The following is a 22,549-nucleotide window of genomic DNA, read 5'->3' as shown; positions in this document are numbered from 1 at the left end:
TACCCTATTTCCCTGTTTTAAGTGAAGCTATTAAGTGTGCATTCTGTGCTAGCTGCTGGGGATACTGTAGTAAATATAAGCTAGATGACATCTACCCACCTGGCGTTGGTGGTGGAGAGGGGTAATCGAACACATACAAATGCGAGTGAAATTGCTGCTAATATTCTTTAGCGCTCCATAAGAGTAACATTCATCTGGGAGGAAGAGTCTGTAAAGCCACTATAAGAGAGTTAACGAAGGGTGAGTGGGAGTTAGAGAAGACAAAAAAAAGAGGAAAGGACAAGGGTAAAGGAGGATAATAGGTAAAAAGGTAAAGGGAAATAAAAAGGTAAAGGGAAAATAGCCTGAATATTTTAGGCAAAGAGAACAATGTGTGCAAGATCTGGGAAACATGGTCTGAGGAAAGATGAAAATCGAGCTCTCAACTTTAGCATTATTAACATTTTGGGTCAGAATGATTCTTTGGGTCATGCCCTGTGCGTGATGCTTAGCATAGCGTCCCTAACCTCTAGCCATTAGATGCCAGTACTCCTTATAACCAACCACCACCACCACCACCAAGTTGGGACAGCTAAAAATCTGTCCAGACATTGCCAAATCCAAATGTCCCTGGGGCGGGGGTGGGGGCAACATCACCTGAATTTGTGAACCACACTTCTAAGTGGAACCTGAGTGACTGGAACGGCAAGTGAGGGGAGCCACATAGGAGTTGAGGCTGGAATAACAGGAAGGGGCCAGGAAATATCCTGTGGGATTTGTGTGTTGGTTCTAAAAGAAATGAAGATTGTGAACTGATGAGTGATGTTTAGATTGTTTCCTTTTGAAAAAGATTGCTTTGGCTGCTGTGTTAAATCACTTTTCCAAGATGGTGGAATCCAAATACTGTGACTCCAAATAACATGCTATTAACTAATGAGCAGAACTTTCTTCAGGGTTTATAGTAATAACATTTATCATGAGCCATTGCATTATATTCCGGTATCAAAATCCTGAGGCCCTCACAAAAGAAGCCAGACCATTGTTGAGGACTAGTTTCCAAAGGAACAATAAAATTTCACTTAAAATTTTTCTCTCAACACCCCCACCGCAATAAAACAAACAAGTAAAACTAAAACAAACAAAAAACGCACTCCCCTCCAAACAAAAATAGCAAGAACAAAAGGCTATAACAACCATATCAAAAAACCTAGGATTGTACCCTAGAAACCAACAGGCAGCTGCCCTTTGAGGTTTTTACTCCATTGGTGAATTTAATTTTTTTTATTTTTACGGATACATCATAGTTGTACATATTTATGAGATAAATGTGATATTTTGATACAGGAATACAATGTGTAATAATGAAATCGGGGTAATTGAGATGTATCTGTCGCCTCAAACATTTGTCATTGCTTTGTGTAGAGAAAATTCTAAATCTACTCCTAGTTATTTTGAACTATACAATAAATTATTGTTAATTATGGCTACCCTATTTTGCCACTGAACACTAGATTTTTGTGCTTTCTGCCTATATTTTTGAATTTCTGAAATTGCTCATTCAAGTGTTCACCACCTTTCATCAATCATTTTAGCATTTATTGGTTTAGGTATCATTGGCACAACTTTAGGTAGAATGACCACATATTATGATTTGCTGGAGACAATTCCATTGTCCCATTTTCTGCCTATTTTTCCTTACCCCCAGCATAATTATTAATATTGTTCCCTTTTACTCTCAAAAATATCCTAGTTCAGTTGATAAACTTTGTGATTGTACTTTCTTTAAGCTACATTATCCATGAAGCTGTGTTTCGAATCATCAACAAGATGCAGTAATCCATCATTATCTACTTAATCTTATGGTTAAAAAAAAATCTGGTCTGTCTTGTTTTTTTCTGATGTTTCTGTTTCTTCTGAATCAAAAAAGATATCCCTTTCAAATTTGAGTGAGCTACAAGAATATGAGCATTAAAAATTGTCCATTTAGATGCTGGTAAGGTTATAGAGAAAAAGGAATGCTTATACACTGTTGGTGGGAGGGTAAATTAGTTCAGCCATTATGGAGCACAGTGTGGCGATTCTTCAAAGACCTAAAGACAGAAATACCATTCTACCCAGTAATCCTGTTACTGGGCATACACCCAAAAGGTTATAAATCAATCTACCATAAAGACACATGCATGTGTATGTTCATTGCAGCACTATTCACAGTAGCAAAGACATGGAAGCAACTTAAATGCCCATCCATCATAGACTGGATAAAGAAAATGTGGCACATACACACCATGAAATATTATGCAGCCATAGAAAAGCAATGAGATAATGTCCTTTGCAGGGACATAGACAGAGCTGCAGGAAATTATCCTTAGCAAACTAATGCAGGAACAGAAAACCAGATACCACATGTTCTCCTTATAAGTAGGAGCTAAATAATGAGAACACATGGACACCTAGAGGGGAACAACACACAGTAGGGCATGTTGGAGGGAGGAGGGAGAGAATCAGGAAAAATAACTAATAGGTACTAGGCTTAATACCTGGGTGATGAAATAATCTGTACAACAAACCCCTATGATACAAGTTTATCTATGTAACAAACCTGCACCTGTACCCCGAAGTTAAAAGGTAAAAAATTTGCCTGTTTTAGGAATGAATTATTAGATATAGATGTTCTTCAAATTCTACTTCTGTCTCTGAAAGCAATTAACATATTTAAATTTTCCCCCTTGAATTTCTGCTCCAATTGAGAAGCCAAGCAAGAAAATTGAGTTACCTGATTGAGTTTTGCATATTGTTTATTTGACTTTGAGACATAAGCCAAAGTATCCTGCAGATGCCCATTAGGGATTTTGAGAACATCCACTAATTTCATGGCTAATCATGTAAGAATTTCATTTTGGATTTTTTCCTTTTTTTTTTTTTTGCATTGCTCCCTCACTCTGGGATAGGCTTCAGAAAGTTATATTAAAGGAAACTGGAGTCCTTGGTAGATGTGCCGTCCTCTGTTAAAGTCACCCAGTTGGCTTTATCAGGAGTAGAAAGCCTCACCTAGGTCAAGAGATGAGGCAACATGAGCTAGAGCTGTAATAGCTGCACAGTCCTTCCCTGGGACCTAATGTATCCATCACCAAAACAAAAATGGAAAGGACATCCTAATAATGAGTAATATTATTTAGTTAAGACAGTCATGCTAGTATACACACTAACACTTTTACATATTTCACAAACACACACAAAACAACTTCATTTTCTTAGTATGGCTCTGAAACTAAGGTACAGGCCCTGGAGCCAGACTGCATGGATTTACATTCTGTACTACTTCCTTGCCATGGAGCTTCAGTAATTTATTTAAAGATATTTTAGAGTTGCCTTCTTTCCCTTCTGTTTTTTAGTTAATATGCCGTGGAAAATTGTGCCAGAAAATTATGGTTTGAACATGGGCAGTTTTCTCCTACCTTCAGCTATATCCACAAGCACCACATGAAATGGAGATCTGGCAGCTCTGTGTATTTCAGTCAAGTTCCACAATGAAACCTGACAACTACGGTAAAAACCAAATAAGTGCCAGTGTTTGTTTTCACTGTCCCTGCATATTAACTATGTAACCTCTTTTCTCAAATATGACAATTATATTTCCTCTAAATTATCTTTTTTCCTTTACCAAAGAGTTTCCTCATCAAGTCTTCTGTACTAGGTTATTCAAATTCTGCTTCTGTTATTTCAGTTATTTTACTTTGAACAATGAATAGTTTTGAGAAGATAGATTTGTCTGTAATGGCGTTGGATGCCTTTGTATAGAACTGGTTTTTAAAAGGCAAAGAAATTTAACCCTAATTTTATAACTATTCCTGGAAACTTTACATCGGTATTGCAAGTGCTGCATGTTGTTAAAAAAAAAAAAAAGTCTTTTAAAGATAACATATAAGCAATATTGTAAATACTGTAAATATTTTCATTGCAGAGATAAAAAATACCCTCTTAAGTAACAAATAAACCTTTCTAATATCAGGTGAATGGCTATTGTGGCTTGGAATATCAGTTTCAGTGAAGGCACTGAAGCAATGGAAGTCTATATTTAAAATAACTTGGGTAGTAAGGGAGATAATATGAAAAACAGCATGGGGGAACTCACAGTGGGCTCTAATGATGGCAAAGCCACTCATGCCAAAGGTAAAAATGAAGGATTTGAAAAATATGACAGTTAGCACCTATATATACTTCAAGCATTTGTGTGCCAAGCATTTCTTTAAGCAGTTTGTACTTTTTAACTCAATTACTCCTCCTCTTAACAACCCAGTGAGGTGGGTGCCCTATAACTCCCATTTGACACATGAGGAAATTGAGAACAGAGTAAGTAATTTGTTAAACATTATTATGCTAGAAAATAGTAGACTACACATTTTGAACTCATTCCTGAGTCCTTATGCTAAACCACTAGGCTGTATTGTTATTATGTTATGAAATGTGAATGTAGAAAAGTCAATAATTCTGATTAATATCCTAATTTATCTAAAATGTGATTACTGAAATCCATATAAATTAAAATTGCAACTAGACATTTGATAATTGCATCTGCGTCTCCACATGTATATTGATAAAAATTGATAAAAAATATTTTCTGTAATGTTCTCATTGGGCAAATAGTATTTAAACCTTATGTTTAAGTTTATGTTACATTAGTCATGTATGTTAATTGATATTGCATAGTGGTTAAGGGTATAGGCCCTGGAGCCAGACTGCATGGATTTACATTCTGTACTACTTACTTGCCATGGAGCTTCAGTAATTTATTTAAACTCTTTGTACCTCACTTTTCTCATCTGTAAAAGCAAGATAAGAGTGTTCATTGCTAGAAGGGTTATATGACATAATGTATTCAAGTATAAGTGTCTAAGTACTAAGTATTCAATAAATATTTGCAATAATTATTGTTGAATCTATGTAGCTACAGAAGCAATACTATTTCTTCAGGAAAAATCGACTTTTTAAAAGCTATAAGGATTGGGTTTGAACAAGCTAACTACGTCTAAGATCAATTATAAATGTTCACTCTGTTGTTTGCCCTGCAGATTCTGTATTATAATTTGCTTTTTGATAAGGTGGAGTGTATTAAAATATGCTTTTTTATCTCTTTCCAAGATTTTTCAAATTTGGCTTGTCTGCATTGTAAATTTTAGTCTCATAAGTACTGTTTTAAGAACCGCCTATATTTAGGGCAATTATCCTTGAAAATTGTGAACAGTGCTTCTCATATTTTATTTTCTTGATATGTTTCATCTTATTTCAAATACTATAAAAAGTGTCCATCTTTCTGCCTTCCCTTTCTCTCCTCTCTTCCCCTAAAACACAGAATTTATCAGGAGACAGAGCATAAGATGATTTATATTGTGGAAAACATATTTATTTGCAAAGAAAGAAAAAGGCAGTATCTCAGGCAAGTGAAATAATAGCCATAACAATTTTTAAAGATATAGTGTTTCTTAAAATCATATATGTGTCAGGTTTTATTACATTCAGTGGGAGAGCAGCTTGAAAATTACTGCAAGCATGATATATATTGTGGTTTAGGTTCCTCTAGGCAGTATACTTTTTCTGTTTTTTGTTAGAATTCTTCATGACCATATCTGTTGCCCATTTTTAATGTGGTTATTTGTTTTTCTAGTCGATTTAAGTTCCTTATAGATTCTGGTTACTAAATCTTTGTTGGATGCATACTTTGCAAATGTTTTCTCTTATTTTGTAGGTTGTTTACTTTTTGCTGTGCAGAAGCTCTTTAGTTTAATTAGGTCCCACTTGTTAACTTTAGTTTTTGTTGCAATTGCTTTTGGGGACTTAACTCAAACACTCTTTGCCAGGGCCAGTGTTGAGAAGGGTATTTTCTGGGTTTTCTATCAGGATTAAAAAAAGAAGAAGAAGAATTCCTCATGACTCTCAATTAGAGTTATTTTGAAGAAGGTTAATGCTTGAACCGCAGTAACTGTCATGCTATCGTATCTATATAAGTATATCATTGTAATTTGTGCAGAAATGATTGGTAAGAAGGAACATTTTACTGCTGTTGAGGAATGGAAGGGACTAAAGTGATGGTTTGAAAAAAAATAGTATTCAGACTGGATTAGTTTCCTGGGGGTGCTGTAACAAAGTACCACAAACTGGGTGGTCTACATAAACGAAATGTATTGTCTTAGAGTTCTGGAGGTTAGAAATCTGAAATCAAGGTTTCGACAAGGTTTTTTCCTTCTGAGGACTGTAAGGGTGAATCTGCTGCATGCCTCTTTTGTAGCTTCTGGTGGTTTGAAAGCAATCTTTGATGTTCCTTAGCTTGTAGATGCATCACTCCCATCTCTGCCTTCACCTTGACATGGTGTTCACATAGTCTCTCTGTGTATGCCTGTCTCTGTGTCCAAGCTTCCCTTTTTTAGGAGCACCAGTCATGTTGGTTTAGCACCTACCCAAATTACCTCATTTTAACTTGATTATCTCTGTAAAGATCTTATTTTCAAATAAGGTCACATTCTGATGTCCTGGGAGTAAGGACTTCAATATATCTTTTGGGGGATGTACAGTTGAATTCATATCAGCTTTATGATGTTACTGCATTCTTTTGCCCAAATATAGACTGAGTTTTTTGCTACACACATGCTCAAAAGAACAATAATCTGATTTTTTTTCACTTTGATCAGCTATTCATGTCAATGTCAATTGGTTGTCACCGTTGCAGAATGGCAAATCTTTTGAATGAAATCTGTAGCAATGGAGTCTTCAACTGCATCATTTTGGGTGTCTAGTTTAACACTTGGCCCAAAGTAAACTTTTTACATTGGGTTTAAAGTCAGTCCCATGCTTGTAGAAAGACACATGCTGGAATATTTTTCATCAGACTTTCTGAAACAAAGTAAGAGGTCATTATGTTTATAAATAAGTAAAAGCCTGCTAAAGGAAAATCTTAATGTCTATAGTGCCAATTCTTAAACAATGTTATTTTATTGAGTTTGTTCACTTGTGATGATTTTTAAAAATATAAAGTAGAACTATAAAAGTAGGCATTTTGATTTTTCAGTTTTCTTCCATAGAAGAAAAAGTTATTTAGTCATAATGCTTTTAATGTACTTAGATATTATTTTTTGTTATTAAGACTAATTATAATGCTTGACACTTTTCCTTAAATGAGGATTATTTTATTTTAAAACAGTGACATGTGAAATCAAATGTCTGATTTTAATTAAATTCTGCACATTTAGATCTAGAAGTCAAAGACAAACACATTTTTTTCCTTTTGATTTTAGGTTAAGCAGTCAAGATCTTTTTTATTCTTCTTCTACAGTCCTAATTTTTTTTTTTTTTTTTTTTTTTTTTGAGACAGAGTCTTGCTCTGTCGCCAGGCTGGAGTGCAGTGGCACAATCTTGGCTCACTGCAAGCTCTGCCTCCCAGGTTCACGCCATTCTCCTGCCTCAACCACCCGAGTAGCTGGGACTACAGGTACCTGCCACCACGCCTGGCTAATTTTTTTTTTTTTTTTTTGTATTTTTAGTAGAGACGGGGTTTCACCATGTTAGCCAGGATGGTCTCGATCTCCTGACCTTGTGATCCACCCACCTCAGCCTCCCAAAGTGCTGGGATTACAGGCGTGAGCCACCACGCCCAGCCCTGCAGTCCTAATTTTTTACAATTTAATGAAAATCATAAATCCCCTACTGTCTGTGATAATGAATTTTCCTCTCTGGAAGAGAATATAAACATTTCTTAACTCTTGCTAAAATGTTATTTTGGAAAGATTAACATCATTTAAAATATTATTTGATTCTAGATTTATAAATATCCTTTCTTTTCTGGACTCTAATTAAAAGTTATTCGTTTTAATTTAAAAATTGACTTCTCTACTAATATTATAACACACTACACTCCCCTTCCCACTCCCTGGAAATGAAATGTCTCAACTTCATATTAAAATTTTGAGAGGCCCCTAGGAAATTGGCCTGAATTCACTGAGATAGCTCTAAAGTTAACAAGAATAGACTAATCTTCATAGAACAATCAGGACAGCAAGTGCATCAGAAAATGACCAAAACACCCCTCGTTTAACTGGCTACACATATTGAGAATTAAAGAGAATTAAAACTCCAAGGAACCTTGAGAGAATTCATTCCCCACTCTTTGACTTTACAAATGAAGATCTGAGGCCAGGAGAAGTGAAGGGATGTGTTGTAAGACCTACAATTCCATGTGATACCTTGACATTTCTGACCCTCACAGGGTCCTAAAGGTTTAACCATGAGTTCCCTTGCTCTTGCCAGATATGTCCCCTACCCAGCAGAAAAAGCTCCCCACCAGGCAGGTTCCTCTATTGGCCACCCTACTCAGGCCTCAGCCCAAGTCATTTTGCCTTCTTATGAGCTGGTAAAATTATTCAAAGAAACATATTATATCCCCCTCCCCCCATGGGAACCAGGAGGCAACTCATCCTCTAGATACTATACACCACAGGCCCAGCTCATTCGCTCTACTCCTGAGTGTAACCACTACATATCCCTGCCTGGTGTGCAGGCTCTTCTCTCCCAGGCTGTGAGTGTATGTGATTAATGAACTGCTGCCAGTGTCATCTGTCCAGTGTTGAGTATATCAGGAGCTCATCCATCTTGTACTATTTGGGAACAGGGATCCTTCCTTCGCCAACATGGTAGGTAGAGACTATCAGAATAAGGGATTTGGTTGATTTTACTAATATGGCTAGTATCAGATTTACCATTGTGTCTTGTCTTTGCTTTTCAGCTAGTACATGACAAAGATTAGATGATAAATAAGTGATTGTAACCATCTAATTATGTCAGAAACTCTATTAGAAGAGAGGTTATATTATATTTACTTTTGTATCCCAACTATAGGACATAAAATAATGTTGTTTGTGGTATTTATTCATTCGTTTGTTACAAAGATTTATTGAGAACCTACCATGTGCCAGTCACAATATACAACAAACAGATTCTGTGCCTGTCTATGGTATTTTTTAAATTTATTTTTTATTATACTTTAAGTTCTAGGGTACTTGTGCACAATGTGCAGGTTTGTTACATATGTATACATGTGCCATGTTGGTGTGCTGCACCCATTAACTCATCATTTACATTAGTATATTACATTAGGTATATCTCCTAATGCTATCCCTCCCCCTCCCCCTACCCCACGACAGGCCCCAGTGTGTCATGTTCTCCTTCCTGTGTCCAAGTGTTCTCATTGTTCAATTCCCACCTATGAGTGAGAACATGCAGTGTGTGGTTTTCTGTTCTTGTGATAGTTTGCTGAGAATGATGGTTTATAGCTGCATCCATGTCCCTACAAAGGACATGAACTCATCCTTATTTATGGCTGCATAGTATTCCATGGTGTATATGTGCCACGTTTTCTTAATCCAGTCTATCATTGATGGACATTTGGGTTGGTTCCAAGTCTTTGCTATTGTGAATACTGCTGCAATAAACATATGTGTGCATATGTCTTTATAGCATCATGATTTATAATCTTTTGGGTATATACCCAGTAAAAATGGGATGGCTGGGTCAAATGGTATTTCTAGTTCTAGATCCTTGAGGAATTGCCACACTGTCTTCCACAATGGTTGAACTAGTTTACAGTCCCACCAACAATGTAAAAGTGTTCCTGTTTCTCCACATCCTCTTCAGCACCTGTTGTTTCCTGACTTTTTCATGATCGCCATTCTAACTGGTGTCTCATTGTGGATTTGATTTGCATTTCTCTGGTGGCCAGTGATGATGAGCATTTTTTCGTGTGTCTGTTGGCTGCATAAATGTCTTCTTTTGAGAAGTGTCTGTTCATATCCTTTGCCCACTTTTTGATGGGGTTGTTTGTTTTTTTCTTGTAAATTTGTTTGAGTTCTTTGTAAGTTCTGGATATTAGCCCTTTGTCAGATGAGTAGCTTGCAAAAATTTTCTCCCATTCTGTAGGTTGCCTGTTCACTCTGATGGTAGTTTCTTTTGCTGTGCAGAAGCTCTTTAGTTTGATTAGATCCCATTTATCAATTTTGGCTTTTGTTGCCATTGCTTTTGGTGTTTTAGACATGAAGTCCTTGCCCATGCCTGTGTCCTGAATGGTATTGCCTAGGTTTTCTTCTAGGGTTTTTATGGTTTTAGGTCTAACATTTAAGTGCCTAATCCATCTTGAATTAATTTTTGTATAAGGTGTAAGGAAGGGATTTCAGTTTCAGCTTTCTATGTATGGCTAGCCAGTTTTCCCAGCATCATTTATTAAATAGGGAATCCTTTTCTCATTTCCTGTTTTTGTCAGATATGTCAAAGATCAGATGGTTGTAGATGTGTGGTATTGTTTCTGAGGGCTCTGTTCTGTTCCATTGGTCTATATCTCTGTTTTGGTACCAGTACCATGCTGTTTTGGTTACTGTAGCCTTGTAGTATAGTTTGAAGTCAGGTAGCATGATGCCTCCAGCTTTGTTCTTTTGACTTAGGATTGTCTTGGAGATGCGAACTCTTTTTTGTTTCCATATGAACTTTAAAGTAGTTTTTTCCAATTCTGTGAAGAAAGTCATTGGTAGCTTGATGGGGATGGCATTGAATCTATAAATTACCTTGGGTAGTGTGGCCATTTTCACGATATTGATTCTTCCTATCCATGAGCATGGAATGTTCTTCCATTTGTTTGTGTCCTCTTTTATTTCATTGAGCAGTGGTTTGTAGTTCTCCTTGAAGAGGTCCTTCACATCCCTTGTAAGTTGGATTCCTAGGTATTTTATTCTCTTTGAAGCAATTGTAAAAGGGAGTTCACTCATGATTTGGCTCTCTGTTTGTCTGTTATTGGTGTATAAGAATGCTTGTGATTTTTGCACATTGATTTTGTATCCTGAGACTTTGCTGAAGTTGCTTATCAGCTTAAGTAGATTTTGGGCTGAGATGATGAGGTTTTCTAAATATACAATCACATCATCTGCAAACAGGGACAATTTGACTTCCTCTTTTCCTAATTGAATATGCTTTATTTCTTTCTCATGCCTGAGAGCTTTTTGATGTACTGCTGAATTCGGTTTGCCATTATCTTATTGCCATTATCTTACTGAGGACTTTTGCATTGATATTCATCAGGGATATTGGTCTAAAATTCTCTTTTTTGGTTGTGTCTCTGCCAGGCTTTGGTATCAGGATGATGTTGGCCTCATAAAGTGAGTTAGGGACGATTCCCTCTTTTTCTATTGATTGAAGTAGTTTCAGAAGGAATGGTACTAGCTCCTCCTTGTACCTCTGGTAGAATTCGGCTGTGAATCCGTCTGATCCTGGACTTTTTTTGGTTGGTAGGCTATTAATTGTTGCCTTAATTTCAGAGCCTGTTATTGGTCTATTCAGGAATTCAACTTCTTCCTGTTTTAGTCTTGGGAGGGTGTATGTGTCCAGGAATTTATCCATTTCTTCTAGGTTTTCTAGTTTATTTGCGTAGAGGTGTTTATAGTATTCTCTGATGGTAGTTTGTGTTTCTGTGGGATCGGTGGTGATATCCCCTTTGTCATTTTTTATTGCATCTATTTGATTCCTCTCTCTTTTCTTCTTTATTAGTCTTGTTAGCGGTCTATCAATTTTGTCGATCTTTTCAAAAAACCAGCTCTTGGATTCATTGATTTTTTGAAGGGTTTTTTGTGTCTCTATCTCCTTCAGTTCTGCTCTGATCTTAGTTATTTCTTGCCTTCTGCTAGCTTTTGAATGTGTTTGCTCTTGCTTCTCTAGTTCTTTTAATTGTGATGTTAGGGTGTCAATGTTAGATCTTTTCTGCTTTCTCTTGTGGGCATTTAGTGCTATAAATTTCCCTCTACACACTGCTTTAAATGTGTCCCAGAGATTCTGGTATGTTGTATCTTTGTTCTCATTGGTTTCAAAGAACATCTTTATTTCTGCCTTCATTTCGTTATGTACCCAGTAGTCATTCAGGAGCAGGCTGTTCAGTTTCCATGTAGTTGAGAGATTTTGAGTGAGTTTCTTAGTCCTGAGTTCTAGTTTGATTGCACTGTGGTCTGAGAGACAGTTTGTTATAATTTCTGTTCTTTTACATTTGCTGAGGAGTGCTTTACTTCCAATTATGTGGTCAATTTTGGAATAAGTGTGATGTGGTGCTGAGAAGAATGTATATTCTGTTGATTTGTGGTGGAGAATTCTGTAGATATCTATTAGGTCCACTTGGTGCAGAACTGAGTTCAATTCCTGGATATCCTTGTTAACTTTCTGTCTCATTGATCTGTCTAATGTTGGCAGTGGAGTGTTAAATTCTCCTGTTATTATTGTGTGGGAGTCTAAGTCTCTTTGTAAGTCTCTACAGACTTGCTTTATGAATCTGGGTGCTCCTGTATTGGGTGCATATATATTTAGGATAGTTAGCTCTTCTTGTTGAATTGATCCCTTTACCATTATGTAATGGTCTTCTTTGTCTCTTTTGATCTTGTTGGCTTAAAGTCTTTTTTATCAGAGACTAGGATTACAACCCCTGCCTTTTTTTGTTTTCCATTTGCTTGGTAGATCTTCCTCCATCCCTTTATTTTGAGCCTGTGTGTGTCTCTGCACGTGAAATAGGTCTCCTGAATACACCACACTGATGGGTCTTGACTCTTTATCCAATTTGCCAGTCTGTGTCTTTTAATTGGAGCATTTAGCCAATTTCCATTTAAGGTTAATATTGTTATGTGTGAATTTGATCATGTCATTATGATGTTAGCTGGTTATTTTGCTCATTAGTTGATGCAATTTCTTCCTAGCATCGATTAGGCATGTTTTTGCAGAGGCTGGTACCAGTTGTTCCTTTCCATGTTTAGTGCTTCCTTCAGGGTCTCTTGTAGGGCAGGCCTGGTGGTGACAATATCTTTCAGCATTTGCTTGTCTGTAAAGGATTTTATTTCTCCTTCACTTATGAAACAGTTTGGCTGGATATGAAATTCTTGGTTGAAAATTCTTTTCTTTAAGAATGTTGAATATTGGCCCCCACTCTCTTCTGGCTTGTAGAGTTTCTGCCGAGAGATCCGCTGTTAGTCTGATAGGCTTCCCTTTGTGGGTAACCCGACCTTTCTCTCTGGCTGCCCTTAACATTTTTTCCTTCATTTCAACTTTCGTGAATCTGACAATTATGTGTCTTGGAGTTGCTCTTCTCGAGGAGTATCTTTGTGGCGTTCTCTGTATTTCCTGAATTTGAATGTTGGCCTGACTTGTTAGGTTGGGGAAGTTCTCCTGGATGATATCCTGCAGAGTGTTTTCCAACTTGGTTCCATTCTTCCCATCACTTTCAGGTACACCAATCAGACGTAGATTTGGTCTTTTCACATAGTCCTATATTTCTTGGAGGCTTTGTGCATTTCCTTTTACTCTTTTTTCTCCAAACTTCTCTTCTCGCTTCAGTTCATTTATCTGATCTTCCGTCACTGATACCCTTTCTTCCAGTTGATTGAATCTGTTACTCAAGCTTGTGCATTCATCACGTAGTTCTTGTGCCATGGTTTTCAGCTCCATCAGGTCATTTAAGGACTTTTCTACATTGGTTATTCTAGTTAGCCATTTGTTTAATCTTTTTTCAAGGTTTTTAGCTTCTTTGAGATGGGTTTGAACTTCCTCCGTTAGCTCAGAGAAGTTTGATAGTCTGAAGCTTTCTTCTCTCAACTTGTCAAAGTCATTCTCCGTCCAGCTTTGTTCTGTTCCTGGCGAGGAGCTGCGTTCCTTTGGAGGGGGAGAGGCACTCCGATTTTTAGAATTTTCAGCTTTTCTGCTCTGTTTTTTTCCCATCTTTGTGGTTTTATCTACCTTTGGTCTTTGATGATGGTGACGTACAGATAGGGTTTTGGTGTGGATGTCCTTTCTGTTTGTTAGTTTTCCTTGTAACAGTAAGGACCCTCAGCTGCAGGTCTTTTGGAGTTTGCTGGAGGTCCACTCCAGACCCTGTTTGCCTGGGTATCTGCAGCAGAGGCTGCAGAAGAGTGAATATTGCTGAACAGCAAATGTTGCTGCCTGATAGTTCCTCTGGAAGTTTCGTCTCAGAGGGCTACCCAGCCATGTGAGGTGTCAGTCTGCTCCTACTGGGGGGTGCCTCCCAGTTAGGCTACTCAGGGGTCAGGGACCCACTTGAGGAGGCAGTCTGTCCTGTCCATTCTCAGATCTCAAACTCTGTGCAGGGAGAACTACTCCTCTCTTCAAAGCTGTCAGACAGGGACATTTAAATCTGCAGAGGTTTCTGCTGCCTTTTGTTTAGCTATGCCCTGCCCCCAGAGGTGGAGTCTATGGAGGCAGGCAGGCCTCCTTGAACTGCAGTGAGCTCCACCCAGTTCGAGCTTTCCAGCTGCTTTGTTTACCTACTCAAGCCTCAGCAATGGCGGGCACCCCTCCCCCAGCCTCGCTGCTGCCTTGCAGTTAGATCTCAGACTGCTGTGCTAGCAATGAGGGAGACCCCGTGCGCGTGGGACCCTCCGAGCCAGGTGTGGAATATAATCTCCTGGTGTAACATTTGCTGTGACCCTTGGAAAAGCACAGTATTAGGATGGGAGTGACCCATTTTCCAGGTGCTGTGTGTCACAGTTTTCCTTGGCTCATAAAGGGAATTCGCTTCCCCCTTGCGCTTCCCAGGTGAGGTGCTGCCTCGCCCTGCTTCAGCTCTCACTCGGTGGGCTGCACCCACTGTCCTGCACCCACTGTCTGAAATGCCCCAGTGAGATAAACCTGGTACCTCAGTTGGAAATGCAGAAATCACCCGTCTTTTGTGTCGCTCACACTGGGAGCTGTAGCCTGGAGCTGTTCCTATTCGGTCATCTTGGAACACTCTCTGTCTATGGTTTTTTAAGCTTAACATAGTTCTACTCGCCCATCTTCCCTGCAGGTGCTTGCAAGTTCACAGCCATCAGTCCTCTGCCTGGAGAATGCTCCTGTTCCTCAATGCTTCTAGCTTGATAAGGTCATTACTACACTTCCATATAAGCCAGGATCACCACTCTTTGTGAACTGGAAGGTCTGAACCAAGAAAAGATTCTAATTTGGAGATCTGCTGCTTGGGAAATGTTTATAGTGATCTGCCAATGACTATCCTTGCTGTCAGTGATAATGATACTCCTACATGAGAAGCATTCATCTGTTTGTAAGACCACAGTCCTGAGCATTAGTGCACCTGGGATTAGACAGTGAGGGATAGCATACTTTGAGAACTTTTTATTTTGTTCAGGGCAAGGGGAAGTATATCCATGCCAACAGGACACCACAGAAGCATTCATTTAATCCCCTTGTAGTTCATTTCCTTAAATTCTTCTGCCATATTTCTCAATATAACTATCCCTCATTCCAATTATCTGTTGCCTTGTAAAGAAAAACAGACAAAAAACTCCAAAAAGCCAAAAAAAAAAAAAAAAAAAAATTAAAAAAATCTCAAAACTTGGTGGATTAAAACCATGACAATAACATTTTATTTCCTGAAAATCTAAAATTTGGACAGGCTTGTTGGGTGTAGCTCATCTCTGTTCCACACAACTTCAGCTGGGGAGCTCAAAAGCTGGATGTTGAATTCATCTGAAGGCTCATTCACGTATGTGACTGTTGATGCTGGCTGCATGTTGGGATCTCAGCCAGAGCTCTCAAACAGAACATATACATGTGGTTTCTTCATGTGGTATGGGCTTCCTCCAAATATGGTGGCTATAGTCTGGGGAAGAGAATCCTGAAAGAGAGAAAACAAAAAAGACTGTATTACCATTTCTACATCATCCTCCGAAGTCATATGATATTCTGATGCATTCTATTGGCTAGAAACATCTCTCTAAAGCTGGCCCATATCCAAGGAAAAGAGAATTATACTGCAACTTTTTATGCAAAGATTTTTTAAACATGTTTTTAAACCACCACTTCTCAATGGGATGTAAGTGAAAAAAAAAAAAAAAAAAAGAATAGTGAACATTCTTGTGTAATCTGAGAGACCTAGATTGGTTAGTAGCTGTATCTACACAGCAATTCCCTTTTGGGTGTATATAGCCAAAGGATATCATATCAGCATCTTATAGAGATACCTGCACTCCCATGTTCATTGCAGCATTATTCAAAATAGCTAAGATATGGAAATAACCTAAATGTCCATCAGTGGGTGACTGAATAAAAAATTTGTTGTTGGTGGTGGTGTTTGTGTGTATAATTGAATATTATTTGGCTTTTAAAAAGAAGGAGATTCTGCCATTTGTGCAACATGGATGAAACTGGAGGACACTGTGTTAAGTGACATAAACTAGACATAGAAAGGAAAATACTGCATGATTCTCTTTATATGTTGCTATGGTTTGCATATGTCCATCAAAATGTTGATGTGTTGGAAACTGAATGGTCATTGTAACAGTATTAAGAGATGAGGCCTTTAAGAGGTGATCAGGGCCGGGCACAGTGGCTCATGCCTGTAATTCCAGGACTTTGGGAGGCCGAGGCAGGTGGATCACCTGAGGTCAGGAGTTTGAGACCAGGCTGGACAAGATGACAAAATCCCATCTCTACTAAAAATACAAAAATTAGCCAGGTGTGGTGGCGTGTGCCTGTAATTCCAGCTACTTGCAGGCTGAGGCAGGAGAATAGCTTGAACCTGGGAGGTGGAGGTTGCAGTAAGCTGATATCGCACCACTGCATTCCAGCCTGGGCAACAAAAGTGAAACTCCATCTCAAAAAAAAAAAAAAAAAAAAAAAAAAAAAAAAAAGGTGATCAGGCCACTAGGGTTAAGCTCCCACTCTGAAGGGATTGATGCTGTTATTGCAGGAGTATGTTAGTTGTGGCAGGAGTGGGTTCCTAATAAGGTTATCCCCATTCATTTCTGTCTGTGTGGTAGCTTCCACCCTTCACCTTCCGCCATGGATGACTCTTGCCAGGTGCCAGCACCATGCTCTTGGACTTCACAACCTCCAGAATGATAAGCCAAATAAACTTCTATTGTATATAAATTACCCAGTCTGTGATATTCTGTTATAGCCATAGAAAACAGACTAAAACACATGTGAAATCTAAAAGCAAACAGAGAAAGAAAGCCCTTTAAATATACAAAAGCAGAATAGAATGATGGTTACCATAGGCCAGGGGGAGAGGGGTTTCAGATATGCAGGCCAAAGGGTACAAAGTAGCAGTAATGAGGATGAGCACATCTTGAAATCCCAAGTACAGCAGGGGGGCTATGAAGGTGATAGTTAATAATATGCTATTGCATAGTGGACATTTTCAAAGAGTAGATTTTAGGTGCTCTACTTCAAAGAGTAGATTTTAGGTGTGTCGTAAGAGCTTAAGCACACCGGGGATTGCTTGAGCGTGGGAAGTTGAGGCTGCAGTGAACCATAATGGTGCCATTGCCCTCCAGCCTAGGCTGACACAGGGAGATCCTGTCGGGGGTGGGGGGGGTGGGTAGAGAGAGAGAGAGAGAGAGAGAGAGAGAGAGAGAGAGAGAGAAAGAGCAGACAGAGACAGGTTAAAGAAAAACTTTCTTAAAATTAAGTACAATTGTAGTCTTAATTACCTTTTACCTTTCTTCACTCCCAGTTATCTGTTTGTTATTATTATGTCTTTGTTATTATCGTTTGTTGTTATTTAACACATACACATACACAGAATATCTGTGAGATGATGGATATGGTAAGTTGTCACTTTCAATCATTTCTCTATGTACATGTATATCAAAAATCATGTTGTATGCCTTAACTTTATGTAATAAAACATAAAAAAAATTAAAAAATAAAAGAGTGGGTATAAGACCAAAGCAAAATAAATGTGAAAGAGATAATTCTAAATATGTATTAGATCCTAACATGTGAGTAAAGGGCTACTTCAGTATTGAATCGACTTATTGGTGTTTTGTGTTTCTGTAGATATAGTCTTACTGTTATTACCTACATTTAGAAATGTTATTTAATTACTAGTGAAGTATTCTGCTTCTTGCACACTGTTCTTCCCTATGAAAACGTGGTCCCAAAATAAAATAATTTACTCATAGACTAAAACACGGTTGGATAACTATTCCATAGTGGTCTTTCTCTACCTATAAAGATGCACAACATTTGCTGTTTGCTTATTTTTTTAATGATGCATAAAGGATGACTCTCCTTTTCGTCTCTACAATTTCACATGAGTAAAATGTTTATTCCATACTCATTTTGCCCCCTAGTGGCTTTCTATGGTCTTGTCCCATATTTAAAAATAATTTTCAAATCTTGTGGAATATAGGAAAAGTACAATTTTGTTCCTCTGCCACATGCACATCGCTTTATAGATGAGGAAACTAAACCCCAGAAAACTCGCGGAACTTGTCTGGTGTCACACATCCAGTTAGAACTAGAAATTGTATATTGCTACCTTCTCCTACCCTACTGCTAGAAATAAGCCTCAGGAAGGCAGGGCAGTTTTGTTCATTGATGAACAAGAACAGTGCCTAGCAAATGGTAGGTGCTTATCAAATATTTGCTATATGTTATAAATAAAAGTATAAATGAATCAAGACTAGAACCTGTATTTATAGGTTTCATGCTTTACATAATACTATGTAGTCTGTTTAATCTTTACCATAAATCTTGTACATAGTGCTTGATACTTGATTCTACTTTACTCCATGACAGTTTCAACTGCTTGAACTACCTCACCCTTTACTTGTTTTGTCATTAGGTTTGTAACATTTTCATTCATTTAATATTAGTAACAGCTTAATCAGGCACTGTGCTGCCTACAGAACTATGAAGAGGTACTTTTTAAAATTCAATTTTTATTTATTATTAACTGTGGTAACTATTTTTAAGTATACAGTTCAGTGTTGGTAAGTGTATTCACGTTGTTGTGAAACCAATCTCTAGAACTTTTTAAACTTGCAAAGTGAAATTCTGTATCCATCAATCTTCCCACCCCAGCTCCGGCAACCAACATTCTACTTCTATTTCTATGCATTTGACTACTCTATATAGTATCATTATTTTTATAACTGGCTTATTTCACTTAGCATAATGTCCTCAAGTTTCGTCCATGTTAAAGTATATGGCACATTTTGTTTGTCTGTTTATCATTGATGGACACTGTGGTTGCTTCCAATTTTTAGCCCTTAGGAATAACGCTCCTATGAACGTGGGTGTACAAATATCTATTCAAGACCCCGATTTCAATTCTTTTGATATATACTCAGAAGTAGAAGTGCCTGATTATATGGTAATTCTATTTCTAATTTTTGAGAAACTGTTTTCCATAGTGGCAACACCATTTTACATTCCCACCAATAGTGCACTAAGGTTCTAATTGCTCTATACGATAGCCAACACTTGCTATTTTCTTTCTTTCTTTTTGCAGTGCCATGCTGGTGAGTATGAGGCAATATCTTATGGTTTTTATTTGCATTTCCCTAATGACTAGTGATTTTAAGCATCTTTTCTTATGCTTGTTGGACATTTGTATATCTTCTTTGGAGCAATGTCTATTCAAGCCCTTTGCTACAAAGAGGCTCATTTAATTAATCAGTTATTTCCTCTGTACACAGAAAAATCTTAGCAACATGATAAGAGCCATTTCCTTTGTTCTTTTTGTCACACTATATCACCATTATTTCAGATCTCAATAATATAAAATAACTAAAACTTTTATTATGTGTCAGGCACTGATCTAAGTATCTTACATATGTTAACTTATTCAATCCTCAAAACTTCCCTATAGATGGGTACTGTTAACTATCTTCATTTTACAGAAGAAGACAGAGGCAGAGAGGTAAGTTACTTGTCCAAAGTCAAATGGCTGCTGAGCAGTAGTGTCAGGATGGGTACCTAGGAAGTTGATTTAGAGTCTATGCACTCAACCACTACTCAAAGACTGAGTAGGTGCCTCTCTGACACCTACTCAATCTTTTAAAATATCACCTACATCTTTTTTATTGGACACCTCTTCTGTATAAGTTTGTATTTCAGACAACAGAAAATTAAATGCCAATTGATATTGTTGTAGGAAGATATTCATTGTTTAGTGGATGCCAAGTCTAGGGTACAGCTAGCTTCGGATGTGTTTGAATCCAGTGGCTCAAACCATATCATATGTATTAATGGTCCCAGAAAACGTTCCCAACTCACATCTTTTTGGCTCTGATTGAGCTCCATGTCCATTGCTATGATTAACATGGTGGCAGGGAGTATAAAGTGCTGTGACCAGTCTACCCAAGTAAATCATGCACCTGTACCTGGAGCAAGGGTGACAACATTACCTGAAGCACAGAAACCTGGAGCAGGGGAGGGATGATTCTCATACGGTTTTACTAGACACCCATTCACATTGTATTGTTTCTTTGGGAGATAGGGAGCTTTTTTTTTGCATTAGGAATAAATACATGAGTGAAATTATTAAGATTAAAAAAAACCTTTCTTATGAATGATTTGATTAATAAAAAGGTAATAACAATAGCTAACATCAATTTAGTACTTACTATATATTAAATGCTGTCCTACGTATTCTACATGTATTGGCTCAATTAATCCTCGTAAGAACTCTCTAAGTCAAGTGCTATTATCATCCTATTTTACTGGTAAGATACCTGAGGTGCAAAAGGGTCTGGGTGTACCTGGAAGGGAATATGATAACTTGCCCTGGGTGACCCACCCAGTTGATGAAGTCAAGATTTGAACTCCAGATGAGCTTCAGAACCTCTTCTGTATTCTTATCATTTGAACACCAGACTATCTTCAGAGTCTATTCTATAATCTATCATTCATATCATAAGGTAGCTTACTTGTCACATATAGAAACTGTAGCCCACAAAAGAAACAGAAGAATTCATCAGTTATGCCTGATGTTTACAATCAGGAAAGACAGCAGAGACTCTCATATGGCCAACCCAGAAAACAATTAGAACTTACACTATCATGTAAAGTCTATAGTTATGTAAGAAAGAAATATGTAAATATGAAGTCTACTCTGCCAAATTTGTGCTAGATCCCATTAAAAAAAAAAAAAAAGAAAAGAAAAAACTAATAGTTTATGGTCCCTGTTCAGAGGCTAAGGGAATTGGTTTAAAGTTTAAATAAAAAATTGTACATGCTGCCAGTCAGAACTATTCATCATCATAAGCATTGCATTTATTTTATTTATATGTACTTTAACAATTTTCTAGTTTTGTAGTTTAAAAAAAAATAGCTGAAAAGTCTGTCTCAAAGCTCTCTCACCTCTTAAAAGAAAGCAGGACGACTTTAAAAAACCAGTTTGTTTAAACATGGCCAGACTGTTTTCCAGGTATCCACATTTTCTTCTCAACACATGCCCAATCCAAAGACAGAGCATCAAAGGCGTTATACTATATGTATGTTAAAGTTTTAATATTTACAAAACTGATTAAGGTAAAGGATTATTAACTTTTTTAACCACTAGAAGTGTAAAAGCTGTGTAGCTTTTCTTGGCCTCAATTTTCTCAACTGAATAATGAAGACAAAAAGAAACTGGAATAGGGATGTATTGATCCATTTATTCATTCAGTAACTATTGAACACCTGTTACGTGTCAGGCTCTGTGCCAGGTGCTAGGGATGGGATATATTAATGAGCAAAAATAATAATGATCCCTTCCCTCTCAGCATTTACAGTGTCACTGGGGGAGAGAAACATGATTCAAATAATCACTCCCCAAATAGTCAAAGGACTCCTTAGGGCTTTTCAGTTCCTAAATTCCATATACACGCAAACATAAAAAATAGTTCATAGAACACAAAACTTCTTACATGTTTATTTGAAAGATCTGACAAATCTCATTCATTTCTTAGACTCATTTTTTTTCCAGATTATTAGCCACAGATATTGCAAACCACTTATAACAATTTTCTGCCTGCCAATGACATAATGCATTGTCCTGGCTCATTATTGTAATAGTTGTTACTATGCATATTGAATGCAAATTTCAGGTAATATTTTAGTCTTCATTTTCTATTCATTCCTAGGACTGCATTTCTATTTGTAACAGGGAGGGATTAAAAAATAACAGGGCCAATAAAATTTAGAGTTTCAAAGGTAAGAGCTGATTACACACACACACACACACACACACACAGGGTGAGAGAAAAATGTTGTTTATTTTTCTAGCTATAACAAAATATCACTTGGGTTCCCCTTTTCCTCAGATTTTAATTCTATTGATGAAGCATATACAGAGGAAAATAGGAAAATGAGTTGTTTTCACTGAATCATTAATGACTTGAGGTTGGCAGGAGGTAGACTTTTTAATTGCTTACTTGTTTATTAGATTTATTCTATGGCAGTTGATCTCTAGATTTCTTTGGGTACCCCAGAGTCTTGTTGTTAATCAAATATTCTGTAAAATTTTTGGTTTTATCTGTAAAAGTGATTCTACAAGTTCCAGATGTCTTAGGTTGTGTCAAATGTTTGACGAAAGAAGGCTATTTATTGGAAACCAGCCAGGATCTTTGTTTAGATTATTTTTGCCAGAAGCTCTTCTACTTCAGGCTGTGATTTCATCAAAAAATATTTGCACAAGCCATTGCTTCAGTAACCACGTCTCCAGCCCCACCGGAAGTGGATGTGGTTAATCTAGTAGACAGTACTCTTCCGTCTGAGCCTA

The 22,549-nt window shown here is 37.5% G+C and overlaps 1 protein-coding gene across 3 annotated transcripts in view; it reads left to right on the top strand.

Annotated features, from left to right (window-relative positions):
- The window catches only part of LOC105466952 (potassium channel tetramerization domain containing 16), a 312,786-nt gene that overhangs the window by 241 nt on the left and 289,996 nt on the right, over positions 1-22,549 (top strand). For 2 of the 3 annotated variants that reach the window (XM_011716157.3, XM_024788234.2), the window contains exon 2: positions 3,372-3,525. The exons of the other annotated variant lie outside the window; for it this stretch is intronic. The gene's annotated coding sequence lies outside the window, so the exon portion shown is untranslated. The remainder of the gene's footprint in view (positions 1-3,371; positions 3,526-22,549) is intronic. 3 annotated transcript variants of the gene reach the window in all.

The sequence above is a fragment of the Macaca nemestrina genome, chromosome 6 (genome assembly GCF_043159975.1).
Source record: "Macaca nemestrina isolate mMacNem1 chromosome 6, mMacNem.hap1, whole genome shotgun sequence".
In the NCBI taxonomy this organism is placed as follows: domain Eukaryota; kingdom Metazoa; phylum Chordata; class Mammalia; order Primates; family Cercopithecidae; genus Macaca; species Macaca nemestrina.
Note: the sequence above shows the minus strand (reverse complement) of the source record. Positions and strands in the feature narration are given on the sequence as shown.